The sequence below is a fragment of the Ambystoma mexicanum genome, chromosome 12 (genome assembly GCF_040938575.1).
Source record: "Ambystoma mexicanum isolate Mex_15411 chromosome 12, UKY_AmexF1_1, whole genome shotgun sequence".
In the NCBI taxonomy this organism is placed as follows: Eukaryota; Metazoa; Chordata; class Amphibia; order Caudata; family Ambystomatidae; genus Ambystoma; species Ambystoma mexicanum.
Genome location: NC_090936.1, coordinates 593,998,527 through 594,016,966, shown reverse-complemented (window position 1 = coordinate 594,016,966; position 18,440 = coordinate 593,998,527). Strand labels below are relative to the sequence as shown.

Sequence of the window (18,440 nt, the reverse complement as noted above, 5' to 3'; positions counted from 1 at the left end):
GAATTCAGTACAAAGGTGGCTGTGAAGCCTCCTGGGTTAGCTGTCTCATCTCCCTGATTTACTGCCAGTGGTATTTTCGGTCCTCATCCTGGCGTTCAAGGTTACCGGCTCTTACGGTCTTATACGGGGCCTGCCCATCTGCAGGTGGCGTATTTGATAAGCCACTTGAAAGTCATCCGTTAGTAGTGGTGCCACATTTTAGGGCCAATGCCTTGATCCACCTTGCTACCTTCACTGTTCTTTCAAAGTTATTCAGGTAGGCCTCTGGGTCATCACCAGATGTGAACTTCTGTAGCAGGAAGACTGGGAGTAGGGCTGGGCTTCTGCCAGGCAGTCTCTACTACTGGAAAACTGCTCCTTCACTAGGTTGACTAGATGTTTTCCAGGATAGACGGTTCTATGGATTCGGAGGGAGGAGCCTGGGTACAGGTGTTGGGCTATCTCCATGGTAGTAGCTCAGTTCTTAATTTGTGCCAGAGTTTGCCGGTGGCCAACACCAGCACTCTTTTTTCAGCACTGGTACTCACTGGTACTTTTGTCTATAGTGAATACAAGGCAAGAAATGTTGGGGAATATATGAGTGTACCATTTATACTGAAGAAATATTTTGTCCTGAAGACGGCTAAACCAAGAGGGATAGACACCAGAGATGGTGTCTAAAATACTCATCTAGCCGAAATATATGTAGACACATCTGTTGGACACAAAAGGAATCTGTCCAAAAAAGAGACTTTATTAATTGCCTCTTTTGGTAAAATCATTCTATGGAAAGTATTGACAAAATGACAACGAGGTTAATTTATTCCAAAGTCAATTTGTGTACGTAAGCAAAATCTGTCCGTACTAACCCCACTATCTAGCCCTACATCGGGTTTGTTAAATTGTAGACAAATGTTTGTTACCTTGTTTAAGTACCTTGTGGAAAGCGCACAAGAAGAAGGCAAATATGTTTTTAGTTGTGTAATAATTTATTAACATGAATACATGTTCTTTATTATATCTTAACCTGCTTGGCTTGACACATGTGTTGAGATTTATTGAGCATACAACACAAAGTGTACAATACTGTTGGCTGAAATGGCGGACTTAGATAGAGGTAGTTAGGCTCACCCTGCACTTGATTTCACTGTATTTTTCCCATCTGAAGCCTAATCCCCCTTTACCAAAAAACAGGAATTACCCAATTGAATCCCCTCTGCTATTAAGCATTCCACACACCGTGTTTAATAGCAGGCCAGCTGAACTGCAGAGGTCTTAGCGCGCAAAGCTCGGAAGGTGGGGGACGTCACTGACATCACTAGGAGGCACAGGCTGTTTATAAAGTGAAAACGAGGGTTACAAACTAACTCAGACAAGGAAAAGCTCAGTCTTGACAGCACGTGGTGTGGCTCATCCTACAGAGAGCTTGAGCATGTGCCCATTGTGCCCCGCGTGCCAGCGTGCACCCCTGACGTCCTATCCCCTTAACGTTGCTATGTATCCCTCTCTATACCCACCCCTCTAGGCTCTGTGATGTCGCTGTGTGCCCGTCTGTGCCTGTGTTTCCTTGTGTACCACTGCCTCCTTGTTCCCCGTGATTTGCCTATGTATCCCTCTTGCACCCCGTCCTGTCGCTGTAGCCCAGCCCCCTTTATGATGTCCCTGTGTGCCCATACCCCTCCAGCTCTCATCTTGTCACTGCGTACGCCTGCTCCATCTGGTCCCCCGGCGCGTACCCTGCCCATGTCGCTGCATACCCACTAATCACTGTGATGTTCCTATGTACCCCTACCCCACCGGCCCCCGTGTTGTCAATCCATATCCCTGCCCCTATGGACCCCTGTGGTGTCGCTGTTTACCCCATCCCCTCATTTTCCCCTCAATGTCACTGTGTACCCACAACCCTTATGTCCCATGTTCACTTTTGCCCTGACCAGCTCGTCACTGTGCCCCCATTCCGCCGGTCCACTATAATGCCGCTGTACACCCAAAGCCCTCTGGTCCCATGATGTCTCTCTGTTCCTCTGGCCCCTCATGCTTGCTGTTTGTCCTACCCGGCCCACACAATCTTGCTGCCTACCAAGCCCCTCTGGTCCTTATGCACCGTCCCCAGACATGCACTCCGGTCTGTGCCTTAGCACTTACACGGTCGGGTTCTCAAGACAAAGTACAGTGGTTAGTCTTCACATTCGTGCTGCACATGGCCTGTGGGAGTGCCGCCATGTCCTCCATCGTCTATGGATCAACCATCATATCATATAATTACGCTTACTCTCTACTCTACACCATCACCCAATTAGAATACAGCTATACCCCTCGATAAATTCGGCCTAGCTGCTCACATACGAACACTACCCCATGAACACCTCATCACTCTAATAAAACGCAGCTATTTCCCATGACAAACCGGCCTAGCTGCACACATATGCATCCTTCAGGCCCAATGCAGCCAGAACCCAGTCTGGGTGTCCACCCACCAGACTGCACACATTCAACTGATATCATCACCACCACACCTAACGCTAGGATGCAGCTACCATCAGGCAATTACATCAGCTGCACACATCGGGTGCACCCACGCACCCTACGACACTTGCTCTCTCTAGTGACCTGGACTGCGGTCCCCAAGGGCGTTCAACCTACCAGCGCTTTGGGGTCATACCAATGATATATAGAGCACTATATAAATGCCAAGTAACATAACATAACATAGATTTCAGGAAATGTACACAAAAACCTGACAAGGATAGTAGAGTCTCACTCACCCTCTTCTAACCCCTACCAAAGAGTCTTAGCCACCATTGTCGGGGCAGAGATCACTTCTCCACTAGAAGGAGGGACGGATCTGTGCCTCCATCTTTACCCAAATCACAAAAGGAACTAGATGAGCTCCTACAGGTGGTGATCTCGGTGGCCCAGGCAGAGGGCCGGAAGTCCAGGCCAGAGAGACCTCCTGATGGGGACGAGGAAGAGGGGCCAGCAAAGAGTCAATGGGCCTCATTACGAGTATGGAGGTAGCCATGGTGCTATTAGTGCTATGGCTACCCCCATACCGTATACCTGGTCCGGGTTCCCTGAATGGGGACTTACCGGGTCATTCCAACCTTGAAGGACCCGGTATTTCCCCATTCAGGGAAGCCATCCCCATTCGAGCCCCCATAGGGCTGAATGACAATGGGGAGGGAACTAATAACGGGCCCGTTAATAACGGGCCCGTATTAGCTCCCTGTTCCTTTAGCGGCTCCCGCTAAGGGCAGCTGGTTTTACCAGCCGCCCTTAACGGGACCGGCTAAAGGACCTCGGAATGCAGCGGTAAGGGGTTAGCGGCACCGGCATCCTTACCGGCGCCATTAACCCCTTAACGCCGCACTTGGAATGAGGCCCAATATGTCTCCAAAGACAAGTGGGCAGATATCCTAAAGCATGTGTGGGGGATCCTGCAATTTCCCCCCCAGGAGAGGATGAGGATCGGGGATGCCTCGGTGATAACCCGACGGTGCATGGTGGTTATGTTTGTTTCATGTTGCCACAACACCTTTATTTAATATGTAAGATTCCAAATGTAAGTGATACAAATGGTTACACCAGTGTGCTCGCAACGCTTGGTCTGCGTGAAGTGAGGACAACTGGCGTCGGGTTCTGACCTGCCGCCCAGGGATGCTCGCCCATGCTGAGCTCTGGCCACATGCTGTAACTTGCTGTTCGAATGCCAGCAGGCCCGGTTCAGCCTTCACCCTTCCAAAGTCTCTAAACTTTGAATGTCAGTGGCTTGGGTAATAATACCAGCGGTGTTACTGCAGGTTTTGGAAGCAGGACGAATCCGGCAAATAGGGCTATACATTTATTTAAACGGATAATGATGGACGCATGTGGGTGTATGTCTCAATCTTCTTCACTTGGGACATGGGTGTGCAAAACAGCTGGCTGCGTCTTCTGCATGGTGGGCCTGTCTTGGAGAACCAGCTTTGCTTTCTCATGCGGGCATGGGTGCCTACTTTTGATTTTTACTACAGAGGCACACATCCGCCCTCCCTCGCGAATACGAGCACGCAACCAAACTCGACCCTGGCACTGACACGGTAGAAATGGTGCGTTTGAGAGCACATTTTACGGAGGGAATTTGAAAAAACATAAATAATTTTTAGGTTGATCTAAACATACAATATATCAGCAACAGTCACTTTCCTGCTGTGCAACCTTGCAGCGTTTTGCTTTGGGGACTCTCACTCAACCTTGAAGAATTCAGCAATGTAGGTGGATCGCTGATACTGCTCAAAGGCACTACATTAGAAACATTGCAGTTCATGTACATGGCTTACAAGTCAATCATGCTTTTTTTTCAACAAAACATTTTTATTCGTTTTTTTCTTCAGGAAGGTATATAACAAGTGCATCATAACAAGTAAACAAGCTATTAGAAGGGCTTAACCATCACATAAGAGTATATTGTCATACGGGATCAACATTACAGGGTGTCAGTTGTCTCTCTGGGGGGCTTTCCCCTCCCCTATGGCCTCCCTTGCGGCTAATGCGAGGAGTGCCGAGAGGAACATTTGCTCTTTACAGTTTGAGGGACAATGTGAGCCATGGGTCATGGGAGGGAGGCAGGTCAGTTCTGGATACTTCTCCACGTATTCCATGAAGAGCGCCCAAGTGTTCTGAAAGCTCGTGATATCCCCCAACAGCATGGCAGTGATATTTTCCGACACCACAATGCCCCAACATTTTGTCCACCAAATAGGCAAAGATCGGCCTTCCGGATGTTTCCATAGACGAGCTATGGAGATTTTAGCAGTGGTGAGGAGGTGCGTGATTAATTTGGCTATCTGACCTGTTATTGGGAATGACCCCTCCTTGGTGTCCCCCAACAATACTATGCCTGGATACCAAGGGATTTCGAACCCTGTGATCAGCTTGATATATTCCAATACTGCTTTCCAGAATCCCGTAATTATTGGACAGGCCCATAGCAAGTGAAACAGGGTTCCAGTGTCTGCGCAACCTCTCCAACAGCGTGAGGGAATAGTAGGGTTGCTTTTGTTTAGCAGTTCAGGAGTCAGGCAGTACCGATAGCACGCCTTGTATCCCCCTTCTCTGTTTGTAATACATTTGGTACTGCTATGTAGTCTTTCCCATATTGTGCCCCAATCTTCTGTTTCTAATGTGTGCCCCAGGTCTCCCAACTGAGCAAGTATTTCTCCTTCCTGGAAGGATCTGTTTTGTCTAACAGTCGATATAAAGTGGCGATTTTGCCCCTAGGAGTGGATGCTGTTTGGGTCCTTTCGAGCGCAGTTAGGTCCCTCCGTCCTTTTTCTTTGATCGCCATGTGATGTTGAGTGTCTTATTTGTGCGTAGTGGAAAAGCTCTGATTCTGGGACATTAAACTTTGTTTTACATTCTATGAATGTGAGGGGGGGTCCATCCCGCAGGAGGTCCTCAAGTTTCCTCCGGCCTCCCACCCTGCAGATTGTGAAACTATTGGGGGGGATGCCATGGGTGAAGTATGGGTTACCCCAAATTGGTGTGAGGGGACCAATTATGCCTGTGCAACCCCATTTGCGCGCTGCTTGTCTCCAATTCGTTATAGTATTTTTTGTGGCCGTGAGGGGCCTCAGGTTTGCCAGATTCCGGGTGGGGACTATGTGGGGGAGGGAGCAAAGAGGGCCCGAGCACCATATCTCCTCCATCTGGTTCCAGTGGGGCTGATCTGCCAGGGATTCCCAAGCAAAGGCATGAGAGAGCTGAGCAGCTCGACAGCATCTGGCTAGATCTGGGATGCCCAGGCCACCCAAGACCCTAGAATGGATCATGATTTGTCTGGCGATGCGCGGTTTCTTCCCTGCCCATATAAATTTAATTACGCTTTTCTGTAATTTGTTCAAATCTGCTTCCGGGATGTGTATTGGGAGGGCTATACAGTGGTAGATAATCCTCGGGACAATATTCATTTTAACTGTAGTTATTCTCCATAGCCAAGAGATTTCCTGCTTTTCCATTGTACTAGGTCTTTTTGTATCTCCTTGAATAGCGGTGGAAAGTTGTGTTGGTATATTTGATCGATCTTTTTGGGAATTTGGACTCCTAAATACCCCATACTGGAGATGGCCCAGGGGATGGGGATGATTGGAGTGAGTGTTTCTCTGTGTTTGCACGGTATGTTAACTGCTAATGCAGATGATTTAGCATAGTTCACTTTAAATCCAGGATTTTTCCAAAGGCTGCAATTTCTTCCCACAGGGCCCCCACTGATTTATCTATCTGCGTGATTGTCACGAGGACAACATCAGCATACACATGGCCGTTTTGTATTCCCTCTTACCTAAAGTCAATCATGTTTTATCTCCTGCAGAATTGATGGTGCATGCAGACTCAGACGGAAGTACAGCTGGGTGCTGAGAAGTGAAACCATCTCGATGGGGGCAAAGCGTGGTTTCTGCTGCTGCCGAAGGGGGCAGGTGCCCTCTTCGCCACCCTATACTCCGAGCCCATGCTTATGGGACCCAAGCCATTCATGGTGGTAAAATTGGGCACGCGCCTCAGCAAGTAGCCTCGTAAGTAGCCTGTTTCGCCTGGTCCTGCTCAGAAGCTAGAAGCCTGCTGCATTGTTTTCTCTTGCGCTGCCGGAGTCTGAAGTGATTGTGCTGAAGTATACGGAAGAAAGGAGTTTCACTTATAATATATTGGCCACGCCCACTTTATAGGCGAAGACTACATATTGCGAGGCCGCGCGACATCAGCGCGCGCGCCTCGTAAGTAGCCTGTTTCCGCTCAGAAGCTAGAAGCCTGCTGCATTGTTTTCACTTGCGCTGCCGGAGCCTGAAGTGATCGTGCTGAAGTACAGGGAAGAAAGGAGTTTCACTTATAATATATTGGTGAATATTGAAGCTACACTCCTCAATACTGGACCTCTGTTATTATAAACAAAGCACGAACTATACTAAAACCTGTATTTCTATTTTAACACAGGCCACGCCCACTTTATAGGCAGAGACTACATATTGCGAGGCCGCGCGGCATCAGCGCGCGCGCCTCGTAAGTAGCCTGTTTCTGCTCAGAAGCTAGGATCCTGCTGCATTGTTTTCACTTGCGCTGCCGGAGCCTGAAGTGATCGTGCTGAAGTATACAGAAGAAAGGAGTTTCACTTATAATATATTGGTGAATATTGAAGCTACACTCCTCAATACTGGACCTCTGTTATTATAAACAAAGCACGATGATGAAATCTCACCTTACACAGGTAAGAAGGTTATAAGTATTTATTTGCGAGACCCCGCAGGCCTCCTGCTTCAGCCTCCTCAAGCTAACCGCCACCGTGGAATGTTGACTGCTGAACGTCCATCAACATTCCACGAGTGCCCCTGCACGAGCCCGTGCATATTACAACATATCCTCTTCCCTTGCATAACAAAAATGTTAACAACCTGTGACAGGATAAATCGCGAACATATTGAACAATGGAAACATGAACATAAGATTATATAACTTACCTTACAACACACGAACTATACTAAAACCTCGTATTTCTATTTTAACACAGGCCACGCCCACTTTATAGGCGGAGACTACATATTGCGAGGCCGCGCGCCATCAGCGCGCGCGCCTCGTAAGTAGCCTGTTTCGACTGTTAGGTTTGCGAGGTTCTTATTCTGCCGTGTGTGAGGAACCCCATTGCCCTATGCAGTTGGCTATTTTCTCTCGTCACTTCTGATGTAATTTCTACATGAACGAATTGGGGTAAGGTGCCTTTCATGTTGACAACACCCTCGCTTGCCGCTCCTCTCACTTACAGTTTGTTTTCTTTGTTGTCCCTGCTGTGCATTAAAGCGTTTGAATCTAGTACGGGCTTGTCTCCCGCAAGCAAGTTTAACTGTGGGATCCCGCTAACAAATGCTTAGACATCTAAAAACAGCTGTTGGCGGTATGCGCTTAAGGAGTCTTTCATGTTGACACTGCCCTCGCCTGCCATAACACTTATTTATAGATTGTCCTTTTTTGTCGACTCTGCTGAGATCTTTATCGCTTGAATGGAGGGTGGGTTCTACTACTGCTTGAAACTTCAACTCTTGTTATGCTAATTCCAACCTGGAAGCTTATCACTTAAAGCATGTCCACAAAACCTTGTAAACCGAAAAACAACGTAAATACTCTAAGAACAGTCATGACCAGGCGCGCCAGTATGGCGCTGGCAGAGGAGACCTCAAACATGCTTTCGTCCGACACGGATGATGATACTGTAGATTGCGCCCAAATTCATACCGCCGAAACTGGCGTAACATCAAATGCAAACTAGGAACTGTTAAACAACTCCCAATATTTATACGCCGAAGGAACAAAACACTTGGTTCCTTCAGAAGTTAATAATGGACTAAATTCGAGTCTATTGTACCCTAATACGCTCCTTATTTTCAGTACAGGGGAGATTACCCTCCTAGGTCTCTCACAGCACCTGGACGTCATTGATGAAGAAGAGGTCTGTCAGGACGGTCAAAGTAACACACATAAATATGACAAAGAAGTCCCACTTGAAAATATCAACAGTCTCATGTTTATAGAACTAAAAAACCAATCAAGGATGCCAAATGAAATAGTAATGGCTATTACGGCACTACCTGATCTATGTCGTGCATTAATTGCAGAATGGCATGACGGCCATAATAAGAATGTCGATTCAGGGGTTGAGATACAAAAGATGTCGCAAATTAATGCAGTGTTGGTTTCCCAGGCGGTTATAGTGATTATGGACACTGCCTCGACACCTGACTTGTCTAAGTGTTCAAATGAAAAAATGTCTCTGTTTGTGGCTGACTCAACAGACACTCAGGCAGCGGAAATGACAAGTAAAGCAGCTTCTAGCTGCATTACCACCAAAGTACCTACGAAATCCCTCAAAAGGAAGGAAAAAAAAGTTAATCGAAAAAAATGTAAGTCTGAATATGTACTCCCGCAAGTTCATGCGTGATGTGGACTTGCGTGAAGACCTGGAGGATTACCAGTCAATTAAATATACAGCACAAGATGCATTAAGACAGGTTCCAGACACTGTAGAAATAAGACAGAAGGAAAAGGCAAATTTACTTTCCAGTGTCTTGACGAACGGCAATAATCAAAAAGATTACACAGAAGGGTCTATAAAACTGGCTGACGCTCTAAAACAAAAAGAGGTGTCGGATAGAATAGACACCAACTTAAGAATGTTGGAAAGGGGCGTGGCTGATATTTTTGATATCTTCAAAAATCCAGAGATGATTTCACGAGGTAATACTCCGGTCTCTGCGGGTCCCATCTTATTCACCTATCACAATAATGTCATTGAACAATCCATAATCTGTGTGGATGAGTTACAGCAAAAAACGGAAGCCAGTACCATCAAAGGTAAAAAGATGCCCACTCTACATGTAGCGAATAACGAATGTGTTGAGGTATTACCAAAGGCAAACCTCGCAGGGGCTACAAATAGTACAGATAAGAATGAAACACAGATGTTAATAAAAGAACCTAATCTGGGTATTTCAGAGCATGCACTAACTGAAATTATTGACAAAATACTAACTAAGAAAATGGCCGAGGTTTCACAAGAGTCTGATGTCCCGACTAACTTTGAGGTGCTTCTTTCGGGCCCCAATAGTAATCAGCAATCTGCGAATAGCACAATGTACAAGGCTGGTTATGGTGAGAAAGAAAGAGGAATGAATGATAGTGAAACCCCGAATAATTATGCTTACTTTGTCAAAGAAGATAAGGGTTTTCTTAGAGACCCGGCCTATCCTAATGAACCCAGTTTAGTAATGTATTATGTTTTTGAAGAAGGAGGTCCCAGAGCTTTGAACAGACCGTACATCTTAAACCTATTTGGCGACATTCCCGAATAAGTTTGATAACCACCTCAGACATAAAACTAGTTGATTATATACATAACTTTCGGTATGATTATGTGCGCCTTATTAACTCTCCTCTGGTAAGAAACCTGATCCTAAAAGAAGCAGGATCTTTGCAAAAAAAAGGGTTTGATATAGTCCCATTCTGCAACAACGATTCCAAAAAAGTAGAAAATAAGAGATCAATGAATAGAGACAGAAATGAATGGAAAAACAGCGATTTACGGTCTGTTGCAAGTGACGGGTCCCAAGTGGTGTCAGAAGCAAAAGCCTGTCTAAAAGATATGGAGGAATGGAGGTTGTTAGCCACCTCTCTCAGAGAGTCCATAGAATAACTAAAATCAACCCAGAAGCCCCCTTAACAAAGAGTGCTATTTCCAACTAGTTACCTGGAACACCAGGGGTCACAAACGGTTGCTTAGAGATGATGCGGATTGTACAAAGTTATATGAGTATGATTTTATTATGTTACAAGAAACATGGGCCACTTGTAAACTATTTATGGACGGCTATAATATCATAGGTTTACCTGCCCTACAGGGCTCTCGTGCAAGACCAAGTGGAGGTCTGGTTTTAGCTTATAGATTAGATGAGAACATTGTACTGGAATAGAGCAGTACTGTGATGGGGTGTTCAATGGTAGCTAGTTTTCATCTGCTCACCAATGTTTCTATAAAGTATATTTTGTTGTGTAATATCTATTGGAATACATGCAATTTGAATAATGAACAGTTGGGTGTATTTTTCGAAGATCTCGATGCTATATTTGACAACTGGCTTGACATCCACCCTGAAGGCTCGATTATTATAGCAGGAGATCTAAATGCAGATTGCAATCCTTCCAACAAGGTTAAGTTACGGAATAGAACTGCCATTACCAATAGATCCGATAAAATAAACAGAGGTATGCATTGGTTAGATTACTGTAAGAGCTGGAACCTGTTGCAAGCATTTAACTCTAAGCCCACCTGGTATGCACGTGGCAAGAGCGCTATTTTAGACTACATATTTTTGAGTGCACATGATATGTTGAACTGCAATACTTTAGAAGTAACCCATTCTGTGAACAGTGACCATGCAATGCTCTCCCTAGTGCTACCTTGGGTAAAAAAACAACTGATCGTCGCTCAGTTCTCAATACAAATAGAAGTTACCAACTATGGCAAATGTGTGAAGTGGTCCAGACATAAAGTTCGGCAATTTAACAGTCTTTTGTCCCAAGATTTCAAAGACTCTACCTATGATTTAAAAATTGCTACTTATTCGGTAGAACTATTCGATGAATACTTAGATACCACCTTAGTAAGAAGTAAATCATATAAAGGAGTTAATCCAGGGGGTAGTACAGTCCATACTCATACATTTGGTCAAGCGGTTAAAATAAAGAAAGCAGACATGAGGAAATCCATTCGGGATCTAAAGAATGAGAACAGCCCTGACCTGGAGCAAAATAATAAGATTAAACTAATCAAACAGAGATACAAAAATTGGCACAAACATATCAAGTGCCAGATGGCCCAAAATGATGGAGAGAGGATGCTCAAAGCCATGAGTTTCGCCAATCCGCAGAAGTATTGGTCCATTATAAATAGCTCACAAATAGCACAGCATCAAATCCAAGTGAATCCTATTAAAGCTAAAAATATGGACTGAACACTTCAGCCAGCTTTATAAAAAGCCTTTAGAGCTGTGGACACCAGCGATTGTTGAAGAGGTAAAATGGCCTCTCAACATCACGGAAGTTAATATCCTAAAATATATTGATAAATCAAAATCTACCTCCACTCCTGGCCCGAATCATTTATCTTTCCTAACTCTGAAAAGCCACTCTAACATCTGGTCCAAACTCCTGCATCTAATATTTAGTGACATATGCTTAAAAAAAGAACTACCACCATCATGGAAAATGTCATACGTGTTACTGATATATAAGAAAGGGGACAGGATGAGCACAAAAAACTATAGACCGATTACTCTCCTGAATGTTGACTCTAAGATTTTTGCTGCCATAGTCCTGGAGAAACTCACTTCATGGATGGACGATAAATCTATCCTAGACTTTAGACAGATAGGCCTCAGAAGACATATTGGAACTGATGCAGGTGGTTGTCTCCTGCACCAATTAATGAGTTCAGTCAAATTAAAATCTGTTGAACACCTATATGTAGTTTCTATGAACCTAACCGCTGCGTTTGATCTAGTTGATAGACCCACTCTATGGAAAACTTTAGTATCCTTAGGCAGTGACAGTGGTTTGCTGAATGTAATTATACATCTATACTCCAATACCGCCATGCTAGTGAGGTTGAACAATAAAGGGTTGTTATCCAATAAGATCATTACTGCTAACGGTCTAAAACAAGGATGCAGGTTAGCTGCCACCCTTTTCAACTTGTATGTTGCAGAAGCTGGAAAGAAACTTAACATGAGTGGTCTGGTAGGCATAAAGTTTGGCGCGATCACAATTAGATGGATAGCCTATGCAGATGACTTCTTACTGCTGGATGGCTCTAAAATAGGCCTACAAAGATTAATCACTGTCTTTGGGGTGTTTATTGATGAGAGAAAGTTAAAAATTAATCCAACGAAAACAGTTATCTTTCACGGTGGAAGCCAAAACGTGACGCCCGCATTCTCGTCTTGGAACTGTGGTGGTATCAAGATCAAGAGTCAATCGGCATTAAGATTCTTGGGCTACACAGTGTACCGCTCCCATTCTAATGTGATTTGGAAAAACAATCTCTTAATGAAAGCAAAAAAAGTCACGAATCAGATCGACAGGGTAATTCATAGAATTTCGCAGAAAAGTGTCGCAAGCGGCTGGCGCAGAGTGTCCGCGTGCGATTGACAGCGGCAGGCACGTGCGATAAAACCGATTTCCGCGCACAGCGTATTCATGGATTTCATGCTCCCAAACCAGCCGTGGCGCAGAGTATCGCAGCGACCCTGCAGCAGCGCCAGTAACGCCCCCAAGAACGCCCTCGCGCAAGGAAAAGCCAGCAAAATCGCTAAATCATCGCAAAGGGCTGCGCTAACTCTGGACCAGTTTACAGGGCAGCCAAACAAGGAACGCAAAGCGGGTAACGTGCATATCAGTGGTACACGTGAAGTCATACACGCGATTAGCCAGGGTACGTGTATTACAGGGGTACGCGGGAAGTTTAACACGCGATTGGCCAGGGTACGTGCATTACAGGGGTACGCGGGAAGTTTAACACGCGATTAGCCAGGGTAAGTGTATTACAGGGGTACACGTGAAGTCATACACGCGATTAGCCAGGGTACGTGTATTACATGGGTACGCGGGAAGTTTAACACGTGATTGGCCAGGGTACGTGTATTACAGGGGTACGCGGGAAGTTCAACACGCGATTAGCCAGGGTAAGTGTATTACAGGGGTACGCGGGAAGTTCAACACGCAATTAGCCAGGGTACGTGTATTACAGGGGTACGCGGGAAGTTTAACACGCGATTGGCCAGGGTACGTGTATTACAGGGGTACGCGGGAAGTTTAACACGCGATTGGCCAGGGTACGTGTATTACAGGGGTACGCGGGAAGTTATACACGCGATTAGCCAGGGTACGTGTATTACAGGGGTACGCGGGAAGTTTAACACGCGATTAGCCAGGGTAAGTGTATTACAGGGGTACACGTGAAGTCATACACGCGATTAGCCAGGGTACGTGTATTACATGGGTACGCGGGAAGTTCAACACGCGATTGGCCAGGGTACGTGTATTACAGGGGTACGCGGGAAGTTTAACACGCGATTGGCCAGGGTACGTGTATTACAGGGGTACGCGGGAAGTTATACACGCGATTAGCCAGGGTACGTGTATTACAGGGGTACGCGGGAAGTTTAACACGCGATTGGCCAGGGTACGTGTATTACAGGGGTACGCGGGAAGTTATACACGCGATTAGCCAGGGTACGTGTATTACAGGGGTACGCGGGAAGTTTAACACGCGATTAGGCTGGGTGGGTCCTCACAGGTGTTCCCTGTACACCCTCCACGGCCCCTGCAGGCAGCCTACAAAACAGGGGACTACCCTGCACACCTGCTCATGTCCCCCTGCACCCCCACCCCCCCAGCAGTGCAGGGGCAGCCTCCACCAGGCCCCCACTCATGTCTCCCACCACCCCCACCCTCCCGCCACCAGGGGCAGCCTCCACCAGGCCCCCACCCATGTCTCCCACCACCCCCCGCCACCAGGGGCACTCTCCACCAAGCCCCCACCCATGTCTCCCACCACCCCCACCAGTGCAGGGGCACCCTCCACCAGGCCCCCACCCATGTCTCCCAACACCCCCACCCACCAGCACTGTGGGGCACGTGGCCAGCAGGCAGTCAGGCAGCAGCAGATGGCAGGTGGGAGCGTGCTCAGGGCTCTGGGGGGGCAGTAATTTCGCCTCCTGGCCAGGAGCGTGGTCTCTCGTGTGTGAACGCGTGGACAGCCTGATAGGTAGTGAAATCCCACACGTCAGCAAAGGCCCTTAGCGCGTAAACCCGTCAACAGCATATGCGCGCCTATAGTCACCTGCACGTGCAGGAAATTGTTGCGTGACACGTCCCAGTGTCAAAGCGTGTGATTGGTGAAAATGGATGTACACGTAGAAGTGACAAAGCGTGTGATTGGTGAAAATGGATCTACACGCAGGAGTGACAAAGCGTGTGATTGGTGAACGTACACGCCGCGTAAGTGACGCTGTACGTGTGGGCCTGTATATAAGGTACATGTAGAACACCATTTCCTTGTACGTGCTTTTCGTGGAGAGCGAGTGGGTGAAATCTGTACTCCTTGTCGTTTCACACGCGATTTACTTCACGGCGTTTCCAGTTCGTATTCCCTGTTACCTCTGACAGCTTTTTCTCTTTTTTCTCTATTACTGGTTTACCTGGGCCTGTTCCCTCAAACAGTGTCCCCTTCTACTGTTGTCCTGTCTTCTCAGACAGCGTACACATCTTCTTTTGGCGGGGGTTTAGCCAGCCAAACGCGCTCATTCTTCACGCTCTTTTACCTGGCAGACGGTGAGTCACGCACGTATCCAACTTCTGTGCTTGCCCCGTGTGTTGCCTACCCCTTCAGAGGTCATTCTAGGCTGCGTGTGACACGCATACGTTCATTCTTGTGTTACTGGGTGCCACAGCGTAGTGCAGGTTTTTCTTTCTGCACACGTGGTCTAGGAGGGGTTGCGTGCACGTCATCTCCCTTTTTTGGGCCTCCTGTGCGTTGCGTGACCCGTCATCTTTCCCCAGGGGTTACAATCAGCCGTGCTAGAGCACTAGGGTACAATTACCATCTGGTACCCAACCCCTTTGACCCCCAATTGCCCAGGACAATTGTCTACAGCCACTCCCATACGCACATTAATATCAGTGCCATGGCTGGGAGGCGAGGATTCCGTAAGGGTGGCAAAGGTGGAAGAGCCACAAGTGGTGGCCGTGGTGGATCCGGTAGGGGACGTGGTCGTAACTTGCAGGGTGAGCCTGTCCCCCCATGTGTGGAGGACCAGTCAAGGGCACCCATCATCCCCCCCCCTCCCCCCCCTCCCCCCCTCCCGTTGAGGCTGAAGTGGCTGACACCATCCATGCTCAGCCCTTGTTGGACCAGCCCATTGTGGCACCAGACCTGGCTGACTCCATGGCTGACTTCCAGGTCAGCAGGGCTACGACACGTGCGCTGGTGCACGTTGATGCCATCATGCCACGTGGATCTGGGGCAGCAAGGTCATCTGCTGCACCAAGGAGGCAGGGCGGAGTGGCTGCAGGGGCAGCTGCGGCTCCATCCACCCCAGCCCTCACACACCCAGCCAGGACAGTGTCGGTCCTAGTCCATGCTGCTGACATTCCCCCTGACACCATCACACTAGAGCCAATGCCTGCACCAACTCCCATGCTGAGTGTGCAATCCCACACTCCTGATACAGAGTCCACCAGGGCTCCTGCCCCTAGTGTCCAGAGCGGCGCAGGACACTCAGGATCACCACCACCTTCCAAGCGGAAGAGGAAGAGTGCTCGTCCGGCACAGGCTGATGCCCCAGACACGGCTACACAGTCCGGCCCGTCCAGGAAGCCCAGCTTCACGGATGACGAACTGAATGCACTTGTCGAGTATGTGTCCGGACATGACAACGAGATGGTCATTGTTGCAGGATCCAAGACCACACCTGCACAACGCCAGGCACACTGGCAGACCGTTGCGGACATCGTAAGTGCCCTTGGAATCGTGAGGCGCACAGCCAATGATTGCTATAAGCGCTGGAATGACCTAAAGCGCAGGGCAAAGAGTAAGCTGGCCTCAAGTCATGCCGCAACTCTAGTGACTGGAGGTGGGTCTCCAGTAGTAGACATGGAACTCACTCCACATGAGTCAGTCGCTGGGACCTACGTCACGGAGGAACAGATCCAAGGCGTGGGAGATCTGGCTGATTACGAGGCATTGTCCGGTGAGTGCACATGCATGTGTGTGTCATACATGTGCATGGTGTGTGTGTGAGGGCTTCTGTTTGGGTGGCAGGAGAGAGTGTGTGCGCCTCAGTCGTATGGGTCAGCCATGTGCTTCATGCAATACTTCCTGCGCAGCTGCATTTGGCCATAGCAGTATCCCTTCTGCCAACAGTAGACATCTAGCACAACTGCACGCCAGTTGCCCTTGAAGTGTCACCTTGACACAACAGATTTGCTTATTTTTCACTGTTCATTCAGTCAGTTTGTTTGCATTCCACCACTTTCACTAGGCATGTCGCTGTCCACTAGTCACATGTCTGACATGGGTATGGTAAAGGGGAGTGACTTTGTTACCTGGATATCATTTGTACACACATGTCCCTGTGCAATTTGACCATTACAGACTGGCAGCTCCAGGTGAAAAATCTGACCTGTTAGAATCAGAAAAGCTATTACATGCGGGAACTGGACTGAATGAATAGGTGCTGCCCTCCTCTCCATCTTCACTCAATAGCAATGGTACATGCCATCTGTGTGATGGCATGTGTGTTTCACCTGCCAATCACAGGCCAATGTGTGATGCCACTGCCAGGCAGCATGCAGAAAATTTGTTCATCTTCCATCTTGGTGTCATCAGTGTGTGCCGTTTGCCTGCACTTCATACGCAGTGTGGGTGCATGCATGGGAGGGTTTTAGTCATGTGGGACATGTCAATCAAGTACTGGTTCCCTTGCTTCTCAGCCCTCAATGTGTGCCATGGTGCTAATGCCTGTTTCCATTACTTTGTTTTCATGTCTTTGCAGGGGAAGACGCACCTGATACTGCTGGGGTTGTGGAGATGGTGCAGACCCAGGAGGTGTCCCAGGGCCGACCAACCACCAGTGAGGGACGTGGTGTGGTGGTGGGGGAGAACCCACAAGTGCTGCAGGTCGTGCTCTCAAGGGGTGTCTCTGGCTGCACCTCCCCCGAGCTGTACTCAGGTGTTGATTCGGATGAGACCTACGTGCCGTCGCAGGTGAGTGTTCCAGGGAGGGATTCTGTTCTGTCTCACCCACCTGCACCAGGGTCAGTACCCTCCATGGGGATGTCAGTGTTGGCAGCTACGCCTTCGGTGGTTACGGATGCAGGGTCACACTCCGCGACATCTGATCCTGTTCCTGGGCCAGCAGATCAGAGGGGGAATGCAGTCCTGCAGCCTCAGGCAGTGCCGGCACAGCAAGGCGCAGTTCGCCTTGCCCCAGACAGGTGTGGTGCCCGCCGACGTGGTGGCCGTACGCCACCTGGCAATACCGCATGGGAGCAATCCATTTACGGTATGGCTACCCAACAGGCTGCATCATCCGAGATGATGGCTCAGGCCATGGATAGGGTGGCCACTTCCATTGTCCCCCCAGAAAGGCTGATGGAGCGACTAGAGCAGGCAACTGACTCCATCTGCCAGTCACACAGGGAGGACATGTTGGGGTCCAACAGGGACAGGCGGGCGGCACTGGCGACTCTGCAGGAGGCCATCTCCATTGAGTCCCAGGGCCACAGGGAAGCCCTGAGGCAGGAGCTCCTACACCTCAGGACGACTCTTGTTGAGCTTGAGGCTTCAACACACCAAAGGACAGAACAGCAGCTGGAGCGTCTCACCCGTACGCTCTCAGCTGAGATGCAGGCAACGAGGGCGGAGGTCCGGGCATCCCGTGAGTTGTTGCATGGGGACCTCCGCACACTCATCCTCCAGAACCAGACCTACCACACCCGCATGCTTGCAGCCATGGAGGAGCAGACTAGGGCCTTGCGTGGGCTGCCTCCCATAGTGCAACCACCTCCGGATGCAGCTGCACAGGGTGATAATAGCGACAGCAGTGACACTCCCACAATAGGGTAGCCGTGTGGGCCATGGGCCCATGGAGGTGTTTTATTTTCCCAGGATCCACGCAGGTGGGTTCTGGTGTGCATCCTGTCCTCGGACCTCCTGGGTGGCCTCCCCAACCCCCCCGGGCCCATCAATGGCCATTTTTGATTGTTTCTTATTCTTATTTTGATTTTGATTTCTTTTATTCCCAATTTTTTTGGGAGGATCTGTTGGCTCCGATCTGTTGGCTCCGATCTGTTGGCTCCGATCTGTTGGCTCCGATCTGTTGGCT

The 18,440-nt window shown here is 48.4% G+C and overlaps 1 long non-coding RNA gene across 1 annotated transcript in view; it reads left to right on the top strand.

The window, feature by feature from the left end:
- The window catches only part of LOC138513854 (uncharacterized), a 230,265-nt gene that overhangs the window by 47,656 nt on the left and 164,169 nt on the right, over positions 1 to 18,440 (top strand). The window contains exon 2 of the long non-coding RNA XR_011281826.1: positions 6,329 to 7,216. This is a non-coding gene — a long non-coding RNA (uncharacterized lncRNA). The remainder of the gene's footprint in view (positions 1 to 6,328; positions 7,217 to 18,440) is intronic.